Genomic DNA, 23,080 nt, shown 5'->3' with positions numbered 1-23,080 from the left:
AACAGCCACAAGTCTCTGACACTCTCCAGCTGGTTGCTCAGGAAGACTGGCTTCTTATTTCTGTGCATAAACACCCTAAGCTGAGATTCTGTGCAGGACCTGCCAAAGCAGAGTACAATGAGATATTGTTTTCTCTCTGAGAAACAGGCGTCACAGAAGCCAGAATCACAAGAGATTCTGGAATGAAAATGTGGGCTAGGATCCACCTGCAAGTTCCTCAAAGCCCTCTGTGTAAACACCAGAGATACAATAAGACTGAACGTATTACAAAATATAAGACAGGAGACAAAGAAGAAAATAAGAGGAGTAGAAAAGTTATGTCCAAAAATCCTGGCTTAAAAATTCCCATCAGTGGACTATAAAACTTAACTCTGAACATCCTAGCAATCAAGGCAAAGAATGAAGACACTGGGTTACAGAAATTTTGTGGCTAGGCTAGCAATAGAAAGTTTCTTAATTCATTTAGAAGCAAATGGTTTTCACAGCCCTTAGTTCTGAAGGAAATTTGTACTGGAGATGAAACATATTAAGGATATATAAGAATGGTATAGTAGCAGCTACTTCTTCAAAGCAAAGCAAGAAACATAACTCCCTTGCATAGAAATTTTAGAACTTTCACTGTCTGTAGGTGGTGGAATCTTTTAATGACAGTTTTATATAGTTTATGTCCTTTATGCCCTTAAATATGCAAAGATTTTATGTCATGTTTCTTCCAAACACGCTCCCTGGGGCAGGGTGAAATGTCTCAGGCTTGTCTACACTCCAAGTCCCCATTCTAGGTCTTTCTTCTTCTTTGACCCCTCTTTATAGAGGCACACCTCCGTTTTGTCTTTGATCTCTTATTTGGCCAACTGATTTGGACTTGGACTTCCAGGTTCTTATTTTGGCTACTGTTACCAAACTGAACTTGGGTCCACTCACCCATGGCAGAGCAAACTCAATTTACTGACACCAGGTTGTGGTGAAGGAAAGTACAGTGTTTATTGCAGGGCCCAGCAAGGAGTACAAGAAGCTCATGCTCAAAAGACTTGAACTCCCTGATGGCTTTCAGGGAAGGGTTTTTAAAGGCAACAGTTGGAGTGACGGCTGTAGGGAACATGACTTTCCTCTAATTGGTTGGTGGTAAGGTAGCGGGGTGGTGTTTCAAGAGTTTCAATCATCTACCTTCTGGTTTCAACCAGTCTGGGGTCTACATGCTTGTGGTCAGCATATAGTCACCGCTCCACCTGGGCCAGATCTTGGTTTCTGCAGAACAATTCAAAGATATCCATCAGATTGTTATGTATATCCCTTGAGGAGGAACTTGGACTCTGATCACTGAACTGTTGTTTCTTGACAGCCTTTCCTTTGTTTCTGCATTCCCTCACTTCCCCCAATTAGTAACTGCTTGAATCTGCTCTTTGGAACTCAGGAAAGGCCTGGGAGACTAAAACCCTTTTTTTTTTACAAACAAGGAACAGGGGATATGGAAGGGGTTTTGTACCTTGGAGGGTCCCGGAGGGTCCTGCTCATTTTCAATCCCCCCTTTTCTTTGATACTCCTCAATCCTGATTGGAACAGAAAGAGAATAGTTTTAGATAGAGAGGTTAATCATAAGAGGAACTCAGTTTTAGGGGGACTCGGTTTCACAACTTTAGACTCTACTTCCACTGCCCACCTCCCTGTGTCCCCATACATCAGCAGCATAAGAAAGTGACCCTTCTTTCCGGCTTCTTGGACTGTTGTGCTCTGGTTATATCTGGGTATGGGTGGTAGGCTGATTAATAGCCCAACTCTTCCTGCCTCCCTGTAGGCACCCCTCCCACCCTACCTCTAGGCTTGGCCATGTGACTTTCTTTGGCCTAAGGGTTAAGAGCTAACTTGACAAAGCAGAGGCTTAAAAGTTGTACATGTTCCTGCTTGCACTCTTGCACAATTGGTCCCTCTTTCTCAGACTTGGGCCACCACCTTGAGAACATGCCTGAGCTAGCCTGCTCCAGGAAGGTGTGTGTGACATGTGCATAGAACTGTCATCAGCTGAGGCCATTATAGACCAGCCAGCCCTTTAGCCAACTGAAATCAAGCAGGACCCTATGGGGCCCTCCCAGGTACAAAAGCCTGTTCCCTGTTTCTTGTTTATAGGACCAAGGCTTCAGCCTCCTAGACCTTCCCTGAGTTCCAGAGAGCAGATTCAAACAGTTACTCATTAGGAAAGTGAAGGAATGCAGAAACAAAGGAAAAGCAGTCAAGAAACAGTAGTGCAGTGATAGGGAGGAACCCCTAGTTCCTCCTCAAGGGGTATACGTAACAATGTATCTTTGAGTTTTTCTACAGGAATTAAGGCCCCCAGCCAGGTGGAGGGTGGTAACTTCAGGTTGAACACAAGATTCCTGGAAACACCACCCTGTTACTTCACCCACCAACCAATCAGAAGAAAGTCACACAGCCTGCAGCCCTCACCCCACATTTTGCCTTTAAAACTCTTCCCTGAAAACCATTGGGGAGTTTGGGTCTTTTGAGTACAAGCCTCCTGTTCTCCTTGTTTGGCCTTTGCAATAAATCTTTCTCTGCTCCAAACTCCAACACTTTGGTTTGTTTGGCCTCACCTGATGTTGGGTACATGAATGTAGGTTTAACAACACAACCAGCCAGTTGACCACAGATGCACAAGCAAGCCTAGCCCAGATCGGCAGAACCACCCAGCTGACCCACCAACTCAAAAGCAGTAAATGTTGTTTTAAGCCATTAAGTTTTGTGATAGTTCATTACACAAGCAACAGTTGACTGATATGGTGGGGAAGATAAATCTCACACCTAAATTAATAGAGAGCCATCCTATTTCTGCACAAAAGTGAGCTTCATGAACTTATAAGTTGGATGAGGCCATTTTCTTTTTCCAGAAAATACAATTCTGAATCTTCTGACATTCAAGTGAGTATTCTCTTAAAACCCCAAATTCTACCCCTTTAAGGATGAAAGTCAGAGATGACAGTTATTGACCTGGAAAATTTTAAGCAAAACCTTAATATGACTCCTCAGTCATCAGATAATGAGTAAAATTATTTCAAGGCCAATGGAGTTTGCATTTGGGTCAGAAGATTCTGGTATCTCTTAAGTGGTACAGATTGATACCATTAGCTTGTGAACCATGAAATTGGTATCTCCTCTCTGATATTTTTGATCTAGCATTATAAGCTGACTTCACTATTTCAATTCAAGTGTGAATACTTCTGTGATTAAAAAGAGAAAGACACTGGAGGGAAGAAACCACAGAAGAATACATGCCGGTCAGAAAAGAAGATGAAGCCAGTGCCAACAGTGAAGAGAGCAGAGTGAGTCCTGGAGGCCCTTGGAAACCACACCTGGTAGTGAGGACAGAGGAATCATCAGGGCCAAGATCAGAGAACCACTCCAGCAAACATAGGACAGTGAGTTAAATTTTCTTTTAAATGAAAATATTCCTGGAGTCAATTAGAGCTGGACCAAGTCCTGACTCATAATTGAATATGGGAAATGATTTGTGGCTGCAGTTTATATTGATAAAGAAACAATATGTGATACAGGCTCTTTCTTTAAAATGCAGGTTCTTTGGCGTTGGATTCAAGTACATACCAAATTTTTCAGTCTTAGTATAGCAGCTCTTAAGGCCACGCAATGACAAAAACGGTCTTTTAATAATACATTTTTCCAGTTAAAACATATAGGAAACATCCATTTTTGTATTACTGTCTAAAAGACTACCTCCTATGCTTCTTTGGTTTAGAACTTATCACTGAATTATTTTCTAGACCGCTAGAAGTGAGGTGGGACATTCTGTCAAGTCACCTGATGTCAAGGACAGACAGATCATTGATGCTGAATAACCTTTGACTTAATTGTAGTGAGTATTCATAGAAAGATTTGGGGGGCCTAGGTACAGACAATATCTTCATACCATACTTTATGTCTGAGGAAGGGCATTTACCTATGAGGGTATCTCTTTATGTCTAGAATAGATAGAAACACCCAGTAGAGGACATTAGAAATCACCTTAGTTCTTCCTAGCTAAAGTCACTCCTTGTTGGAGATAAACGTCACGCCTAGAAGTCACTTTTAATTGTGGGGTGTCCTTCCGCTAAGACTTATGTAATACTGAACAGAGCATAATGCAGCTAGGAGGCGTCACGTTAGTCTTGTCAACCTGGCATGTAGCTAAGCAGAGCTGTATTATACACAAACAAGCCAGAATTCCTTTGTTGAAAATGACCTTCTGTTAAAGCCAGAACAGTGTCAACTGTAAGCTTGATACCAGAGACTTTACAATAGAAGCCACTATGGGGGCTGGGAGAGGGAGGGAGACGGAATGAACCCCAACCAAATACTAGAGGGGTGCAAAATGTCTGGGCAGTTTAGGGAGAAACAGAATAAAAGCAGAAGTAATCGAAAGTGAAACATTTACCAACAAAAAGTAATCCAAGTAAAACACCAGTCATGTAAGCATACTGGAAAGCACGCTTTTAAAGACCAGGAATCTGCTTTCCAACTCTAAGGAACTCTTTGTGTACTGTGGTAACTTATTTCTTATATTGTCATTCTTTTCTACTGATTTTATTATCATTGGCTCAACTTCATAAAAGCAATAAGGGGAAGAAAAGAAAAGCAAATTACTGAACTGAGCTTGGAAATGGGAAAGGTTGTATCAAGATGACATTTGAAACACTGGCCCAACTTTTCTTTTGAATTGCACAGTTAAGATCACAGAACAATATGGGAAATGAGCCAGATTACACGGTACATTAAAATAAACATAGAGTTATTTCCTCAACCCCACAAAGTAGGCAGTGTCACGGACCACTGCCTTTCCATGAGATGGAGAAATCCTTTCCATCTTTTGGAGAGGTTATATTTTAGTCCTTGGAAAGTGTACTTGGATTTCTTTATTTTCATTGTACTTCTCTTCCTTGTTAACATATTTTGTATAGCATAAGGCCTAAGCCTCTTCCCTTTGGCTGGTAATAGTGTGAGTTGGAATAACACATTGTTTCAGGTTTTTCAAAGGTTATCAATGATCGAGAAGTTTTCCTGTTATAGAGGAGTTAAGTAGCATATTCCAAAAGTTTCTTTGTGAGGATGTTAGTTTTATTTTCCCTAGGATGAGAAGCAGCCTCATAGTTAATACCAGTCTTAGACAATCAGGTTTCTTTATATCTACTTGTATTATAAACATGAATCACTTCAAATTAATTTAGCATCTTTTATTTAGGTTGGCTTTTGAGGTCCCTAATAATAACTAAAAGAAAACCAACTGATATAAGATCCAGCTGCCAAAAATTATATTTAAAACTAGAGTTTTCTTACCTGCTTTTCTCTGGCAGAGCTTGGGATGTCTTCTTTTGCAGAACATTTCTCAGGAATCATTTTAAAGCTACTTTAAAATCATTCAGCCTAAGGTTATAACCAAAGTGGACAAGACTTCTTGTTAGTTCTCTTGGTCCTAGGGTCAGCTTCATAGTTTCAGGAAGTATTCATTCCTACAAGACAAGGTTTATATCCTACCCAGTAAACTAAAGATGACTAGTTACCAGTACTCCACTGAAACCTGAAAAGTATGTGTTCTTTTAATTAAATAAATGAATGAGTAAATGTTTTGTTTATTAAATAAAAGTAGAATCTTAACTAGACAGCTTTTTATGCTTTAGATAAAAAATATTTTACACATTGAACTATAAAGGAAGAAATAAAAGTGTTTTTAATAAAATACAATTTATTACTATATCATCAAATTTGAGAACTTTGGTTTGCAGATTTTATGATATAAAATATAATTTATCTTTTCTAGTTAAAGCTGAAAGTGTTTCTCTACCTTAAAGCTGTATCTATATCTTGTTTTCATTTTTTAAAACACTGTTACAACTTGGGTATTTCCTCAGCATTCTGAAAAATAACTCTACCCTCTGGGCTCACTGCTCTGCACTAGGGTCATCCTTCCTTTTTCATGAAAGTAACACATACTTTTAGGATAGAAGTTTTATTAACCAGTTTCCTGACTGTAGAATTGGAGGAGTGACAACCTTCTTTCATTTTGTCCTTTCTCTTCCCCTTTCAGTCCAGGTTGGCAGTGTTTCTGATGGTATAACATTCTCAACAACATTGTGGGTCTCTTCTTTCACAGAGATGCACTCCATTAGATAAGAAGTTTCTCCACAGATCCTTCCTGGATAATCCCAAATCTGTTCCTGGCTTCTGGTGAGGTGGCCAAGGGGATCCCTGAGTTATATGTCTGATCTCTTCAAAGAGCCATCTGTATGATTGAATGCACTGATCTTTTGATCCTTCCCAGGCACTAGCAAAACATTGTCTCTTTTTACCAAATTACTAATGAAGAAACTTAAATTTGGAGATGTTATTAACTGGCCTAAATCTCTCTCAATCCACTATAGCCACACAGTGGTCCTTGCTATCCGTCTAATAACATGAGGTGAGGGCCCCACTCACCTCAAGGTCATTGCTCTTCCCTTTGCCTAAAATGCTCTTCCTCTAGATGTCCATTGAACTGAAGGGTTTTCTGGGATGTGGGACTTTTAGTGCTAAAACTGGGGGAGTCCAGGAAAACTGGACAACTTGGTTACCCAGTTAGAAGATATGTTTCCAAAGACAGGCATCTTGGTTGCTTATTGGTGTTTCTACAGCCCCTAGAAGAGGGCCTGGCATATGGTAGATGCTCAGTAAATATTTGTTGCATGAATAACTGAGTACTATGCTGAGTCCACTCTGGCGAAGGGAGGCACCAGGGACAACCATACAGAGTTTCCAAAGGCAGTATCCAGTATCAGATTTGATGGTCTTGGAGACACAAGATGCATGGTTCAGGGTCTAGTGGTGCTGTGATGGTTTACGTGTCAGCTTGACTGGGGTAAGGGTTGACCAGATAGCTAGTACAACACAATTTCTGGATGTGTCTGTGAGGGTGTTTTTGGAAGAAATTAGCTTTGAAATGCAAAGGGAGTGGGAGGATGTGAAAGAACAGAGCATCTGAGATCTCTGTGACAATATCATAATATAGTTTAATATATATAAAATTTGATTCCCAGAATCAGTGGACAGACAGAATGGGGCAAAAAAAATGTGTGAAGAGATAATGTCAAGAACATTCCAAAATGATGAATGATACCAATTCACAGATGCTAAACTCAACTAACATAAAACAGAATAAATACAAAGAAATCCACACCTAGGCACATCATAGTTAAACCAAAGAGGAAGGCAAATCTTAAAGGCATCCAGAGAAAAAGGACACATTATATTCAGTGGACACAATTACAAATAACGGATAACATCATTAGAAACAATGAAGGCCAGAAAATAATAAAATGGCATCTTTCAGGTGTGGAAAGATAGCTCCAAGTTTTTAGCTTGACTGCCAAAATATTGTTGTTGTCACAGACATCCAGGCTTACCAATATCATTGCTAGGTGATTACAGGAGGGGGAAATCAAGAGGTAGGAGGAGCTCTCAGAGGTAGAGAGAGAAACTAAGGGCTTGAATAACACAATAAGTTGGTGAGAGGGGAAAACAATAAAGGAAATAGAGAAGGCAAGTAGAGGTACAACTGGATTGCAGTGTTTTGCGTGAGACTGTAGTGCCCTGCAGGATGTTTTGCATCCTTAGCTCCCAGGATAAATGCCAATGGCTCTCCTCAGTCATTCAGTCATTGTAACCACCAAAATGATGCCTATTGTTCCTCACATTTTCAAATGCCCCTGAAGGCACTTTACCACTGGGTATGGCAGGGTTTCACAACCCTGGCAATGCTGACATTTTGGACTGTAGGATACCTTGTTGTGAGGGCCCATCCTGTGCATTGCAGGATGTTCAGCAGCATCCTTGGCCTCTAATTTGTCAAGGTCAGGACACTCCCTCACAGTTGTGATGAGCACAGATATCTCCAGACATTGCCAAAGATGCCCTGGGGGCAAAAATCTCACCTCCCTCTCCTCCTCCCTTCTGAGAACAAATTGGGTATGAGATAGCAAAAAAAAAAAAAAAAAAATCTTAAAAAACAAGGAATGAAACACAATTTCAGAAATGAGAGAGGGGTAAAGATTGTTTAAGAAAAAAAGAAAACACTTTCGATATGGCTGTGGATACCAAAGTCAGATTGCAGGATGGTTAAGAAGAGAGTGGTTTGACTCAAAAGGCAGCAATAAAGGTAGGCATTGATTTGAGAAATTAGACAATAGAAGAAATTGGGAAGATATCCAGAGAGGCAGTGGGATCAGAGAAAGTCTTTTTTTTTTAAATTAATTAATTTGTTTATTTAGTTTTGGCTACATTGGGTCTTCATTGCTGTACGCAGGCTTTCTCTAGTTGCAGTGAGTGGGGGCTGCTCTGTTGCAGTGCATGGTATTCTCTTTGTGGTGGCTTCTCTTGTTGCAGAGCATGGGCTCTAGGTGTGCAGGCTTCAGTAGTTGTAGTTCACGGGCTCAGTAGTTGTGGCTCATGGGCTCAGTAGTTGTGGCTCATGGGCTCTAGAGTGCAGGCTCAGTAGTTGTGGCGCACGGGCTTAGTTGTTCCGCGGCATGTGGGATCTTCCTGGACCAGGGCTTGAACCCGTGTCCCCTGCATTGACAGGTGGATTCTTAACCACTGCGCCACCAAGGAAACCCCAAAAGTCTTATTTTTGTTTTGTCTTGTTTTCTTAAGAGAATAGAGAACTTTGAAACCTTAAAAGCAGGAAAAAAAAAAAAAGCTGGTAGGAAAAAGGGAGACTAAGGATATTGCTAAAATGGACAAAACGTAAAAACCAGGTTTAAGCAGACAATGTGATTGCAGTTGAAACTTGATTAAGCAAGTAGGTAAATATCGTGATGTAGGTATTATAGAAAACAATGATTCTTCTAAAACTCATCCACCTTTTATAAACATAAAGCTTTTCCCCTCCCTCCTTTGTTTATGACTGAGACAAATTAAATCAGTGGGCCATAGTTTTATCATTTTGTTTTTCTTTTTAAATTGAGGTATAGTTGATGTAGTTATACAACATAGTGATTCACAATTTTTAAAGATTATATTCCATGTATAGTTATTACGAAATATTGGCAATATTTCCTATGTTGTACAATATATCCTTGTAGCTTATTTTATACATAGTAGTTTGTACCTCTTAATTCCCTACTCCTGTATTGTCCCTCCCCCCCTTACCTCACCCCACTGGTAACCATTAGTTCATTCTCTGTATCTGTCAGTCTGTTTCCTTTTTGTTACATACACTAGTTTGCTGTATTTTTTAGATTCCACATATTCCTGATATCATACAATATTTGTCTTTCTCTGTCTGACTTATTTCACTTAGAATAATACCCTCCAAGTCCATCCATATTGTTGCAAATGGCAAAAATTTCATTCTTTTTTTACAGCTGAGTAGTATTCCATTGTATATATACCACATCTTCTTTATCCATTTATCTGTTGATGGACACTTAGGTTGCTTCCACATCTTGGCAATTATAAATAATGCTGCTATGAACATTGAGGTGTGTGTATCTTTTCAAATTAGTTCTTTTGTTTTTGTGGGGTGTTTTGGATATATATGCAGGAGTGGAACTGCTGGGTCATATGGTAGTTCTATTTTTAGTTTTTTGAGAAACCTCCATACTGTTTTCCACAGTGACTGCATCAATTTAATTCCTACCAACAGTGTAGGAGGGTTCTTTTTTCTCCACATCCTTGCCAACATTAGATATTTGTGGTGTTTTTGATGATAGCCATTCTGACAGGTGTGAAGTGATACATCATTGTGCTTTTAATTTGCATTTCTCTGATGATTAATGATGTTGAGCATCTTTCCATGTGCCTGTTGGCCATCTGTATGTCTTCTTTGGAAAAATGTCTATTCAGTTATAGACATTTTTCTTTATAGACCTTTCTTTAATTGGGTTGTGTTTTTTTTTTTTCATGTTGAGTTATAGGAGCTGCTTATATATGTTGGATATTAATCCCTCATCAGTCATATCATTTGCAAATATTTTCTCCAATTCAGTAGGTTGTTTTTCATTTTGTTGATGGTTTCCTTTGCTGTGCAAAAGCTTTTACATTTAATTAGGTCCCGTTTGTTTATTTTTACTTTTATTTTCTTTGCTTTAGAAGACAGATCTAAAAAAAAGTATTGCTGCAATTTATGTCAAAGAGCGTTCCATCTATGTTTTCTTCTAGGAATTTTACAGTTTCCAGTCTTATATTTAGGTCTTTAATCCATTTTGAGTTTATTTTTGTATGTGGTGTTAGAGAATGTTCTACTTTTATTCTTTTACATGTAGCTGTCCAGTTTTCCCAGCACCACTTATTGAAGAGACCGTTTTTCTCCATTGTATATTCTTACCTTCTTCGTCACTGATTAATTGACCATAAGTGTGTGGGTTTATTTCTGGACTCTCTCTTTTTTTCCATTGACCTATGATCTGTTTTTGTGCCAGTACCATACTACTTTGATTATTGTAGCTTTGTAGTATAGTCTGAAATCAGACAGCATGATGCCTTTAGCTTTGTTCTTCTTTCTTAAGATTGTTTTGGCTATTCATGGTCCTTTGTGTTTCCATACAAATTTTAAAATAATTTGTTCTAGTTCTGTGAAAAACACTGTTGGTATTTTGATAGGGATTGCACTGAATCTGTAGATTTCCTTGGGTGTGGCCAAGTATGGCCATTTTCACAATATTAATTCTTCCAATCCAAAAACATGGTATATCTTCCCATTTCTTTCTGTCATCTTCAATTTCTTTCATCAATATCTTATAGTTTTCTGAGTACAGGTCTTTTACCTCCTTAGGTAGGTTTATTCCTAGGTATTTCATTCTTTTTGATGTGATGGTAAATGGGATTGTTTCCTTATTTCTTTTTTCTGATAGTTTGGTTTTAGTGTATAGAAATGCAACTGATTTCTGTATATTAATTTTGTATCCTGCAACTTTACCAAATTCATCGATGAGCTCTAGTAGTTTTTTAGTGGCATCTTTAGGGTTTTCTATGTAGAGTATCATGTTATCTGCAAACAGTGACGGTTTTATTTCTTCCTTTCCAATTTGGATTTCTTTTCTTTCTTTTCCTTGTCTGATTGCTGTGGCTAGGACTTCCAATGCTATGTTGAATAAAAGTGGTGAGAGTGGGCATCCTGATCTTGTTCCTGATCTTAGAGGAAATGTTTTAGCTTTTCACCATTGAGTATGATGTTAGCTGTGGGTCTGTCATACATGGGCTTTATTATGTTGAAGCATGTTCCCTCTATGCCCACTTTCTGGAGAGTTTTTATCATAAATGGGTGTTGAATTTTGTCAAAAGCTTTTTGAGATCATCTATTGAGATGATCATATGGTTTTTATTCTTCAATATGTTAATGTGGTGTGTCACATTGATTGATTTGTGGATATTGAAAAAATCCTTGCATCCCTGGGGATAATTCCACTTGATCATGGTATATGATCCTTTTAATGTATTGTTGGATTTGGTTTGCTAATATTTTTTTGAGGATTTTTGCATCATATTCATTAGTGATATTGGACTATAATTTTCTTTTTTTGTGATATCTTTGTCTGGTTTTAGTATCAAGATGATGCTGGCCTCATGGAGTGAGTTTGGAAGCATTCCTTCCTCTGTAATGTTTTGTAATAGTTTGAGAAGGATAGATGTTAACTCTTTTGTAAATGTTTGGTAGAATTCACCTGTGAAGCCATCTGGTTCTTGACTTTTGTTTGTTGGGGTTTTTTTTTTTTTTTTTAACTGATTCAATTTCATTACTGGTAATTTGTCTGTTCATATTTTCTATTTCTTCCTGGTTCAGTCTTGGGAGATTGTACATTTCTGGGAATTTGTCCATTTCTTCTAGGTTGTCCATTTTACTGGCATATAGTTGTTTGTTTACCTCATTTTAAATCTACATATGCCCATCCCTCTCCCAGATCTAATAAACAGTCTCTCAAGGGTGAAGTGCTTTCTCCAATCCCACTCCAGCTTGAAAATCATTGACTTGCAGCATAAAGGCAAAAATCAGTTTTTACTTACAGACAATGACTAGTGAGATGGATAAGAGGAGGAAGTGGAAGAAGGGGATGGGAAGGGAAAGGGGGCGCAGAGAGGGAAATGATTAGAGAAGAAAAGGGAGGAGGAGGGGAAGGGAATAGAGAAAGAGAAAGGAGAAATTGAACACATTTATTTAATTGAAACCTAGTGTTCTCAGCTTCTGCCTTTAGTAGTTTATAGAAACCCCACTCTTGACAGATAACAAGAAATAGAGAAAGGTGGTAGATAAGTCCGAATTGGGAAGCGGGAACTAAACCCCTACTTCATTCCCTACACCAAAATAAATTCCAGATGGATCAATATTAAACTTAAAAATTGAAATAAAGTATTGGAAGAAAATGTGCATGGATATTTTTTAAATAACATGGGAGTATAGGGAACCTTTTGAAGCATGTTGCAAAATCCAAATTAATTCCACAAAGAAAAAATTGCTAAAGACAACTATATCAAATTTTAAAACTCTGCATGGCAAAAGTGATGTCATCAAAGTAAAAAGTTAAATGAATGACAACTGGAAAAAAAATGCCATACATATTATGGACAAAGCCGTTTTTGTGACTATGCAAAGACCCCATAAGCAAATAAGAAAAAATACATGGAAAAAAATGAGCAAAAGAAAATAATTAGGCAGTTCATAGCAGGAGAACTACAATAGGACAATAAACCTTTATGATTATAAAGAAGCAAATTAAAGTAACAAGGTGCCTTTTTCACCTATCAAATAGATAAATATTTTAAATAATAATAACGCTTAATATCACTGATCAGGTAGGAAACGAGTTTCATATCCTCTTAGATGGCTTTGAAATTGAAGACATCTCTCTGCAGGATAATTTTGGAATGTCTTTCAAAACTAAAAACTCACAACCCTTTGACCCAGTAAGTCCACTCCCAGGAGCTTTTCCCGGAGACCTTAAGAGAAACTCTGCACGAGGATGAATCAGTACAATGCTCACTGCAGGCTTGTTTCTAAAAGTAAACACTGGAAACAACCCTAAGTGTCCAGCAGTTGTGGGCTAGTCGCATAAATTAAGGGATTTTTTTTTTTTTTCTGTGCATGAATTACTAAGGACAAAAACCTAGCCTTAAAAGACAGGTTATTACTTTTACAAAAGAGAAAGTTCAAATGCTCAGGAGAATCTGCATCTGGTAAGGCCAGAAGCTGCAGACAGGGATAGGCTGTAGGAACATGAGGATTTGGAAGACCAGTCCCTGGGAGATGGGGCCACCAGAACCAAATGAGTGATTAATGCGAAGTAGTCTTTAAAGGTATACATGAACCAACAGCAGAACTGAGTCAGTCTTGATGCTGGTTCCTCTCTTTGGGGCCAGGACTTGGCCTAGAGAGTAAGGCAAGGCTTAGCACAGTGGAGAGAGGGTAAAATGATGCAGTTAGCAGGAGCTGGGGTGGAAAATCAGTAAGACCTTCAGAGCACCACCCAATGCTTATGCTTAGCTATTTTAATAAAGGGTTCTATTTTTCCAGAACTCTTTAAAAAGCATCATAGAACAGGGAAGTCCACTAGCAGTGCCCTTATACTACATCTTTAGAAAGCATAGGGGCTTGGGGGGGGTGGGCTTCCCTGGTGGCGCAGTGGTTGAGAGTCCGCCTGCCGATGCGGGGGACACGGGTTCGTGCCCTGGTCCGGGAAGATCCCACATGCCGCAGAGCGGCTGGGCCCGTGAGCCATGGCCGCTGAGCCTGCGCGTCCGGAGCCTGTGCTCCACAACGGGAGAGGCCACAACAGTGAGAGACCCGCGTACCGCAAAAAAAAAAAAAAAAGAAAGAAATCATAGGGGTTGGAAAGTGAGAGCAAAGTCCATCTGGTTAATTACGTGGTGCAAAACTGGTTATCATGCTTAAAGTCTAGTTTGCATCAGAATAATTACTGAATTAATTTACCTAATATGAATAAACTCAAGTGTCGTATTCCATATCATCAAATTATAGTTGGGAAAATAAAGTTGTTTCCGTAAAGGCATTTCACAAGAATGAAGTTGGTGAACCAAGGGCTAAATATCGGAAGAAGATACGCATGTAACCCAAGTATTTTAAAATAAGTGGAGCTTATTTAAATGGGTGGAACGCCTGAGACTCTTATGTAAACTATATTAAAACTCAGTGTTACATTTCCCATAAAATAGAGAAGGATTTTAACACCTCATTTGGAAAGGACAGCACGTCTGTGGGTTCGTCACACTTCTGCATTTTAAATGAGAGCTATGTCTCTCATCCAGATTTAGTTCAAGGTATTGATCTATACTTAGTTCAATAGCTCTTAGAAGTTTACTGTGAATATATTTTCTACCAATTAAAACATTTTCTCCTTTTTAAAAGCACAGATCAATATATGCTTTCTTGGGGCCTGTTATTACTGTTTTAGGGATTCAGCTAATGTATCTCTGATGAGTACATTATGTTCAAAAACAAAAGTAGAGATTCTCGTTTTGCAAATACAGCACTTCTCACTGTAATTCTTGTTTGCATGCCTGTGTCCCCCTCCCCACCAAACACCCGCACACACATAACATGCTCATGCACACACACACACCGGATTTGTAAACCCTGGGCCATGCCCTAGTAGGTGATCAATAAATATTTGTTGAGTTAATGATGAAATGCTCTTTCCAACCGTGGGAGACACCATGTGTTGCCTCCGACTGTCCATTCTTGCCTCTGCCCCTACTGTGAAGAAAACCTTGATGTGCTCAGGTGGTGACAGGGATCTCCACCCCAGTGAAAGGGGATGGATTGTGACTGGTCTAAACCAGTGATACTAATCTCATTCCCCTTGGCCACTATTGCTTTAAGGTGGCCAGGTAATCTAGTTGTGGCCATTGAAATGTAAGTGAATCTTCTGAGTAGGGCTTTCAGAAAATATTTTGTTTTCTCAATGCAAAAGAGCAGACTCAGCTGGCAATACCCTTTGCTTATCCCTTTCTTCCTGACCAGAAAGTATGTGATGCCTGGAGGTCCAGCACCCATCTTACGATCATGACACAAGATGACAAAGAGCTGACAAATTAAAATAGCAGGGATTCAGAAAGATAGAAAGGATTTATGCCAGCATAACTGAGTAATCACAGTAGCTCTGAGAGATAAATTGCTTGTACTACTCAATACTCAGTACTAGTAGTTTCGTATTCCACTATTTGCAGCCAAATGTATGCCTTACTAATACTCCCCTTAAATGTATATAATTAAAGGAAATAAGTACTTTGCTGTAAGGAAGACTATTTCCGGCTCTTCCTACTCTCTCTCTATTCCATTAGTTGCTTACTTTGCCAACTTTCCCTCTGTAATATATCTTACCCAAGATCCCTTCTCCATTAGTTTTCTTATTACTGCATAAAAATTACCACAAACTTAGCTGTTCAAAGCAACATTAATTTTGTTATCTCACAGTTCCCATGGGTCAGGAGTCTGGGTGAGGCTGAGCTGAATTCTCTGCTTAGGGTGGAGAGCAAGATGTTCTCTGGGCTGCACTCCTTTCTGGACCTCAGAGTCCTTTTTCCAGCTCACACGGTTGTAGCAGAATTCACTTCCTTGCAGTTGTAGGACCAAGGTTCCCATTTACTTGTTGGTTATAAGCTAGAAGCTACTTTCAGTTCCCGGAGGCCACTCACATTCCTTGCCTCCTTCATCTTCAAACCAGCAGCGAAGAACTTCTCACACATCAAATCCCTCTCCTGCTTCAAATCTCTTACTTCCTCTGTCTCTCTCCTCTAGACCCTGATTTAAAGGGTTCGTGTGATTTGGCCAGGCCTACCAGGTTAATCTCCCTATCTTAAGGTAAACTGATTTGCAAATGTGATTACATCTGCAAAATCCCTTCACAGCAGTACCTAGCCCAGCATTTGATTGAAAAATTTGGAGGTGTGTGTACACGATGGGGGTGGGCGTGACTGGGGATCCTGGGGGCAATCCAAGAATTCTGCCTACCACACCATCATGAGTGCAGAGACTAAGCTTTACACGTGTTTTTTAACAACTGATTTTCTTTTTTTTTAAATGAATTTATTTATTTATTTATTTTTATTTTTGGCTGTGTTGGGTCTTCGTTGCTGTGCACGGGCTTTCTCTAGTTGCGGCGAGCGGGGGCTACTCTTCGTTGCAGTGCGCAGGCTTCTCATTGCGGTGGCTTCTCTTTTTGCGGAGCACGGGCTCTGGGCACGCGGGCTTCAGTAGTTGCGGCACGCGGGCTCAGTGGTTGTGGCTCGCAGGCTCTAGAGTGCAGGCTGAGTATTTGTGGCGCACAGGCTTAGTTGCCCCGTGGCATGTGGGATCTTCCCGGACCAGGGCTTGAACCCGTGTCCCCTGTATTAGCAGACAGATTCTTAACCATTGCACCACCAGGGAAGCCCAACACCCTGATTTTCTTAACACAAGGTCCTTGTGATGTTTTTGCTCTGCTGTCATAAGTTTCATTCATATTTGTGTATTTCAGTGATTTCTGATTTACGTTGAAAGTTTCAGGAGGCACAGGTATGTGTGTGACCACATTTGTATAGTATTAACCAATGATTTATTTCCAGTGGGTCTGATTTAGCAAGTCTAGGATGAAGTCAGGAATTTGCATTTTTAAATTGTACCACTTGAGGGTTATGAGGTGGGTGGTCCACTGCAGAAAAACAAGTCCCTAGGCTGGATGTGCCTTGAAGGGAGAGGCCATTCTTTCCAGGGCTGCTGTGAGGCATTGATGACACAAAGTATATAAATCGCCTGGTATCTAGTGGGAATTTAATGAATGTTGGTCCTTTTGTTTCTCTAGTATCTAATGCATTAAATAAATATTAGTTGAATGAAAAATTAAAGCCTGTTAGTTAAGAATACATTCAACTGTAAGCCAGAAAATCTGACAAATAGTGGTTTTTAAAAGCCAGGACTGGGCTTCCCTGGTGGTGCAGTGGTTGGGAGTCTGCCTGCCGATGCAGGGGGCACGGGTTCGTGCCCCGGTCCGGGAAGATCCCACGTGCCATGGAGCGGCTGGGCCCGTGAGCCATGGCCGCTGAGCCTGCGCATCCGAAGCCTGTGCTCCGCAACGGGAGAGGCCACAACAGTGAGAGGCCCGCGTACCGCAAAAAAAAAAAAAAAAAAAAAAAAAAAGCCAGGATTATTTTATCCCCACAAATAAGCTGTTTGTAGGTAGACTGTTGTTGACATGGGTTCAGCAGCCCAATGATGTCAGAGCCCTAGACTGGTGTCTCTGTGATTCCCCGCCTTTTTTTAAAGCTTTTTTAAAAACAGCTCTATTGAAATATAATTTACATACCATAAAATTCACCTGTTTAAAGTGTACAGCTCATTAGTTAAAATATATTCACATAGTCCTACAACCATCATCATAATCTAATTTTGGAACATTTTCATCATCCCCCCCAAGGAAGCCCATTAGCAGTCATTTCCTTGTGTCTCCTCTCCTCCCTCAGTCCTAGGCAACCACTGACCTACTTTCTGTCTCTATAACTTTGCCTATTCTGGACATTGACTATAAGTGGAATCACATAATATGTGAGGTTTTGGGTCTGGCTCTTTTCACTCTGCATGAGGTTTTCAAGGTTCATCCATATTGTACATGAATCAGTTCTTCATTCCTTTTCATCGCTAAACAATATTTCATTTATGGATATACCACGTTTGGTTTACGCATGTCTGTGATTCTCTTGAGCTTCCCCTCTTGGTAGCAGGTGCATAAACAAGTTCCTGGCATCACATTCTCACACACCTGCGTTCAGTGCAGGCAAGAAGCAGCAGGGCCCCTCACCAGCTCTCCTTTCATCAGGGAGCAAAATCATTTCCAGGAGAACCTTGGCAGGCTTCCTTGTATATCTCATTGCTCAGGATTGAAACATATGGGTCCCACAGCTGCATGGGAAGCTGGGAACCTAAGCATCTTTGGCAGAAGGCAGGTACGGAAAGAGGGTCTCGAAGTAGCCCTTGAGTTTCTGGCCACATGGGATTTATCATTATTTTCACTGTAAATGAATACTTTGTTGTTTTTTAAAATATATATTGGTATTTGGTATAAGAGTTAGGGTTATGTTTTCCTGCATATAATGCCTCCCAATAAATTACCTTAATCTGACCCTCAGGAATTATCATTATTTGTGATGGTAGGATTGCAGTTACTTCTAACACGTATATCTTTTAAAGATATTCTGAAATATTCACAGGTGAAATTATATGATGTCTGGGACATGCTTTAAAATAATACAGGATGGAGGGAAGCAGATGGGGGTATGATGGGACAGCACTGGCCATGGGGCAGTGACATTGGGGTGGAATGATAGGCACATAGGGGATTCTCTACACTATTCTGCCTGCTTTTGTGTGGGTTCTAAATTCACAATAATAAAGATATTGAAAAGGTCAGTCTTCAGTCTGTAAAAACAGTAGCAGCAGGTCCCACGAGAGTCTTGTTGATGTTGATGACTCATTTAAAGAGAGACTGTATCTTCAGAAGGGAGAATACCTGCCAGTGGTGGGAGCAGGGAGATTGGGCCATGTTCACCCAGTATTGTCCAGGGGAAGATCCTCTGATCAGAGGGCTTGAGATGCGGTCCCCAGTGCAGGTCAGTCCCCATGTGGATTCTGGGTCCTCAAAATCTCTGACTTGGGGACTTCCCTGGTGGCGCAGTGGTTGAGAATCCGCCTGCCAATACAGGGGACACGGGTTCGAGCCCTGGTCCAGGAAGATCCCGCATGCTGCAGAGCAACTTCTGAGCCTGTGCTCTAGAGCCCGTGAGCTACAACTACTGAGCCCATGTGCTGCAACTACTGAAGCCCGTGGTGTGCCTAGAGCCTGTGCTCCACAACAAGAGAAGCCACCACAATGAGAAGCCCACGCACCACAACGAAGACCCAATGCAGCCAAAAAAAAAAAAAATCTGACTTCATGTAGCTAGCTACAAAAACTGTATGGCAAGTTCCCCATGACTTTCTTTCTCTACTCCCCAGACAGATTTCTAGAGGACAGAGTATACTAAGTATTCAATTACCTGGGCCCTTAAGACTTATAATTATTTTTTCATTGTAAATGAATAATTTGCAGTTCTTTTTTATATACACTGGTATTTTGGCATAAGAGTTAGAGTTACATTTAGCTGTATTTAATAGAGAACCCAACATAAAAGTGTCTTATAAGCACAGAGTTTATGCTCACTTGCAAAAGAAATCCACACATAGACTGGGACTGTGGTATGCTGGATCCACAGGGTCCACAGAGACCTGGGCAATATTTGTCTGCCCTGTCATCCCCAGTGAATAACTTCTATCTTCTTTGTCACCTCTTGGTTCAAAATTGCTGTTAGAACTCCAGCTATCACCTCTGCATTCCAGGGAGCAGGAATAAAGAAGAATGTAATACTTCCCATTGGCCAGAACTTTGACAATGATGACATTTATCTGAAAGAAAGACCGAGAAGGGTAATCTTTCAAGTAAGCTCATTGCCACACTGAACAAAATAGGGTTCGAAAAAAAAAAAAATAGGGTTCGATTACTAAAGGAGAAAATAGAGGGGAGAGATGTTGGGTGACAACTGCTTACTGTGAATCAGTCCCTAGAATCTAGTCAACCAATTAGGTTGAACTCCTCATTTTATTTTCAACTCAGTTTGGATTCAAGACAAAAAGGATGAGCATAATTTCTGCCAGCCTCTGTTTTTTTATCTTACTGTTATTCTATTTCCATAGCATCCTGTGGTTTTATTAACCCCATTTTATAGATGAGAAGGCTAAGTGTCAGAATATTGAAATGGATTCATGACTTAGGTAATACAGCTTCTAAGATGTGTTGACTTAAAATCTAGTGTTCCTCATCCTGAATTATAGAAGCAATAAGGTGAATCTGGTCTTACCATATTAAAGCAAATGGTCCCTGTGACAAGGAGCTATTTTGAGGATAGAAATTGGTGATATATGTATAATATCTTCTGCTTTACTTGATTATCAGAGTAATTATCTCACATTTCCATGAGTTGTTTTCTTCCACTGCCACACTGATAATTTTGTGTATATTCTTCAAATGGGGGAACATTTGGTCTGACAGCCAAGATAAAGTGGTGTATTACTATGACTGTGGCCCAGGGTACCTTGTCACAGATATTTTGCAAGATGTTCTTAGCTTCATGTGTTTGGTACTGTGTCAGCCAATTTGTTATCTAAGAACTAAACACTGATGTGTATTTTTAGCAACATGATTATGCTTCTTCCTTAAGCTGCAGAAGCTGATCTCTTTGCCGGTTACAGGATCCATTAGTTGACCAGCTGCCATATGAGCTCTGTTCCTATCATCAAACATGTTTTTCTCCCTTATGATCATTTTTAATTCATTTATTTATTTTTGCCGTGTTGGGTCTTCATTTCTGTGCGAGGGCTTTCTCTAGTTGTGGCAAGTGGGGGCTGCTCTTCATTGCGGTGCGCGAGCCTCTCACTATCGCAGCCTCTCTTGTTGCGGAGCACAGGCTCCAGACGCGCAGGCTCAGTAGTTGTGGCTCACGGGCCTAGTTGCTCTGTGGCATGTGGGATCCTCCCGGACCAGGGCTCAAACCCGTGTCCCCTGCATTAACAGGCAGATTCTCAACCACTGCGCCACCAGGGAAGCCCCCTTATAATCATTTTTAGAGGTGTCATCCTCTCCTGAAGCAGCACAAGTTTTACCAAACAATATACCTGAGGTAGATAATTTACTTATATAATCTTTGTGAGTCTAATTAAAGTTGAAGCTTTTTAAAATGAAGCTAATTGAAATGAAGCTTTTCCCTTTGTATTTTAAAATGAACATAGATCAAAATCATCTGAGAAAAAAATGGGTCCTAATCCATTTTAATGGTATCATATGAACCAAGCACATAATTATTTGTATTAAAATAAAAATACCCCTTTGTGTGACCCACATACAATGGAATTCTTCTTTTTAAAAATATTTAATCGGGGACTTCCCTGGTGGTGCAGTGGTTAAGAATCCGCCTGCCAATGCAGGAGACACGGGTTCGAGCCCTGGTCCGGGAAGACCCCACATGTCGCGGAGCAACTAAGCCCATGCAACACAACTACTGAGCCTGCGCTCTAGAGCCCGCGAGCCACAACTACTGAGCCTGTGTGCCACAACTACCGAAGCCTGCACGCCTAGAGCCTGTGCTCCGCAACAAGAGAAGCCACTGCAATGAGAAGCCCATGCACCACAACGAAGAGTAGCCTCCGCTCAACGCTACTAGAGAAAGTCCGTGTGCAGCAACAAAGACCCAACGCAGCCAAAAATAAAATAAATTAATTAATTAAAAAAAAATTTAATCGGTACATTGGAAACCTACCCTAGCCCATAAAATGATAACTTAAAACAATAACTTATTTTCATGATTTTTAACCTAATACGTATAGTTTAGTAACTGTGCTAGACTGAATAACTATATCTTTTTGTGTAAATTAATACTTAACACAATTTTATTAATCTAACTTCATAATTGAATTTACTAATTAGAAAAATATTTGGACAACTGACTAGAATAAAGTAATTTGTTATTTCAGTTTCATCCACATACAGCCTGTTGATAGCGCCCTTTGCAGATCCTGGTCTGGCCATATTGTTATCGTATCCACCCTCCATCTCTGACATAATTCTTCCCTTTCACATCCCTCCCAGACTTCAACCCACACTGTTCTATGTTTCTGCTTTTCTTTGTGCTATGTTTTTTGTCTTCTGTCTGTTATAACCTTCCATGGTCTCTGTTTGTCACAGTCTTTCCCACTACAGATAGGTCTTCTCAAACCCTACCTCCTCTCTAGTGCTTTCTCTGATCCTCCAGTTGTCATTAATTTCTACCTCCCTTATTCCCCCATTGCTTCATCCTAGATCCCAGCTTGGCTATTACAGTCATTACCATATCTGCCTATATCCTCCCACACACCGTTTATTCATGGAGGACAAGGCCTATGTTGATTTCTCTTCTCCATTTTCTATCCTTAAAACATTAAAACAGCTCTTCATTTACTTGGTGCTGAACAATTCAGCATTGAACCACATCCTGTTTTGTTGTTGTTTTTGTCTTCTTTATCTACTCTGACCAAGAAGGATTCAGAATCCCTTCCTATGGTTTTTGTAGATCTCGGAGTTACAATGGCTTTTGAAGAATGCTGGGAGAATGTGCTAACAACCCAGGAGAAGGGTCACCAAATGTGCAGAGAGCCCCACATCCTGGAGGGAGTTGGAAACAAGCTGGCGAGGAGGGCAGACCATCCAACCGGACATCCCTTCAGAATGGCTAGTTCGATGCTGCCTTCCTCTGGGCTACTCTGGGCTACAAGTTATTTACCAGTCCAACACGTAATGTTGGCCTTCCTAATAACTTCACAGGGGACTGCTGGGTAAGGAGATGAAGTGGGACTTCTCCCCAACAGCAGGTGAGTGGAAGAAAAGCTGCTTTATGTGCTAAGATACATGATTGCTCTTCAGTGGTCAGGCCACTAGTGAGTTGATCATGCTAGTGAATAATGGATTAAAGCTATAGTTTATAGCGAGTGATTTAACCTTTCCAAATCTCAGTTTTCTCATCTGTCCAATAGGGTAATAGTAACTTTTCCCAAACTTTTTGGTTGCTGTGATGATTAAAGATAATGCTTGTAAAGTGCCAACTTACATCTCCTCCCCTGGTTCTTAGGCCTTTGGACTCAGACTGGAACGACACCACTGGCTGTCCTGAGTCCCCAGCTTGCCAGCTCACCCCACAGATCTGGGGACTTCCAGCCTCCATAATCATATGAGCCAATTCCTTATAATAAATCTTGTGATAGAAATAGATATAGATACATAAATCATATAGATATATTTATATATCTATATAGTTAAATTTTACATATAATATAAATATATAGATATATTTATAAATGGCCAGGTATAGAGACATAAATAATATAAATGACCAAATGGCCTTGGACAACACTGGAATATATATATATATATATATATATATATACCTCTCTGTATATAGACATATAGATATATAGATAGAGATAGATAATGATAGACAGATAGATAGATAATCTCCTGTTGGT

General features: G+C 40.1%; 1 long non-coding RNA gene across 1 annotated transcript; it reads right to left on the bottom strand.

Moving 5' to 3' along the window:
- Window positions 1-971: 971 nt before the first annotated feature.
- Window positions 972-5,696, bottom strand: LOC109548009 (uncharacterized). Its single transcript, XR_002173991.3, has 3 exons — window positions 5,317-5,696; window positions 1,484-1,547; window positions 972-1,245 (listed from the first exon to the last, which is right to left on the bottom strand). It is a non-coding gene; the product is annotated as an uncharacterized lncRNA (long non-coding RNA).
- Window positions 5,697-23,080: the final 17,384 nt, after the last annotated feature.

Source organism: Tursiops truncatus, chromosome 7 (assembly GCF_011762595.2).
Source record: "Tursiops truncatus isolate mTurTru1 chromosome 7, mTurTru1.mat.Y, whole genome shotgun sequence".
Lineage (NCBI taxonomy): Eukaryota > Metazoa > Chordata > Mammalia > Artiodactyla > Delphinidae > Tursiops > Tursiops truncatus.
Note: the sequence above shows the minus strand (reverse complement) of the source record. Positions and strands in the feature narration are given on the sequence as shown.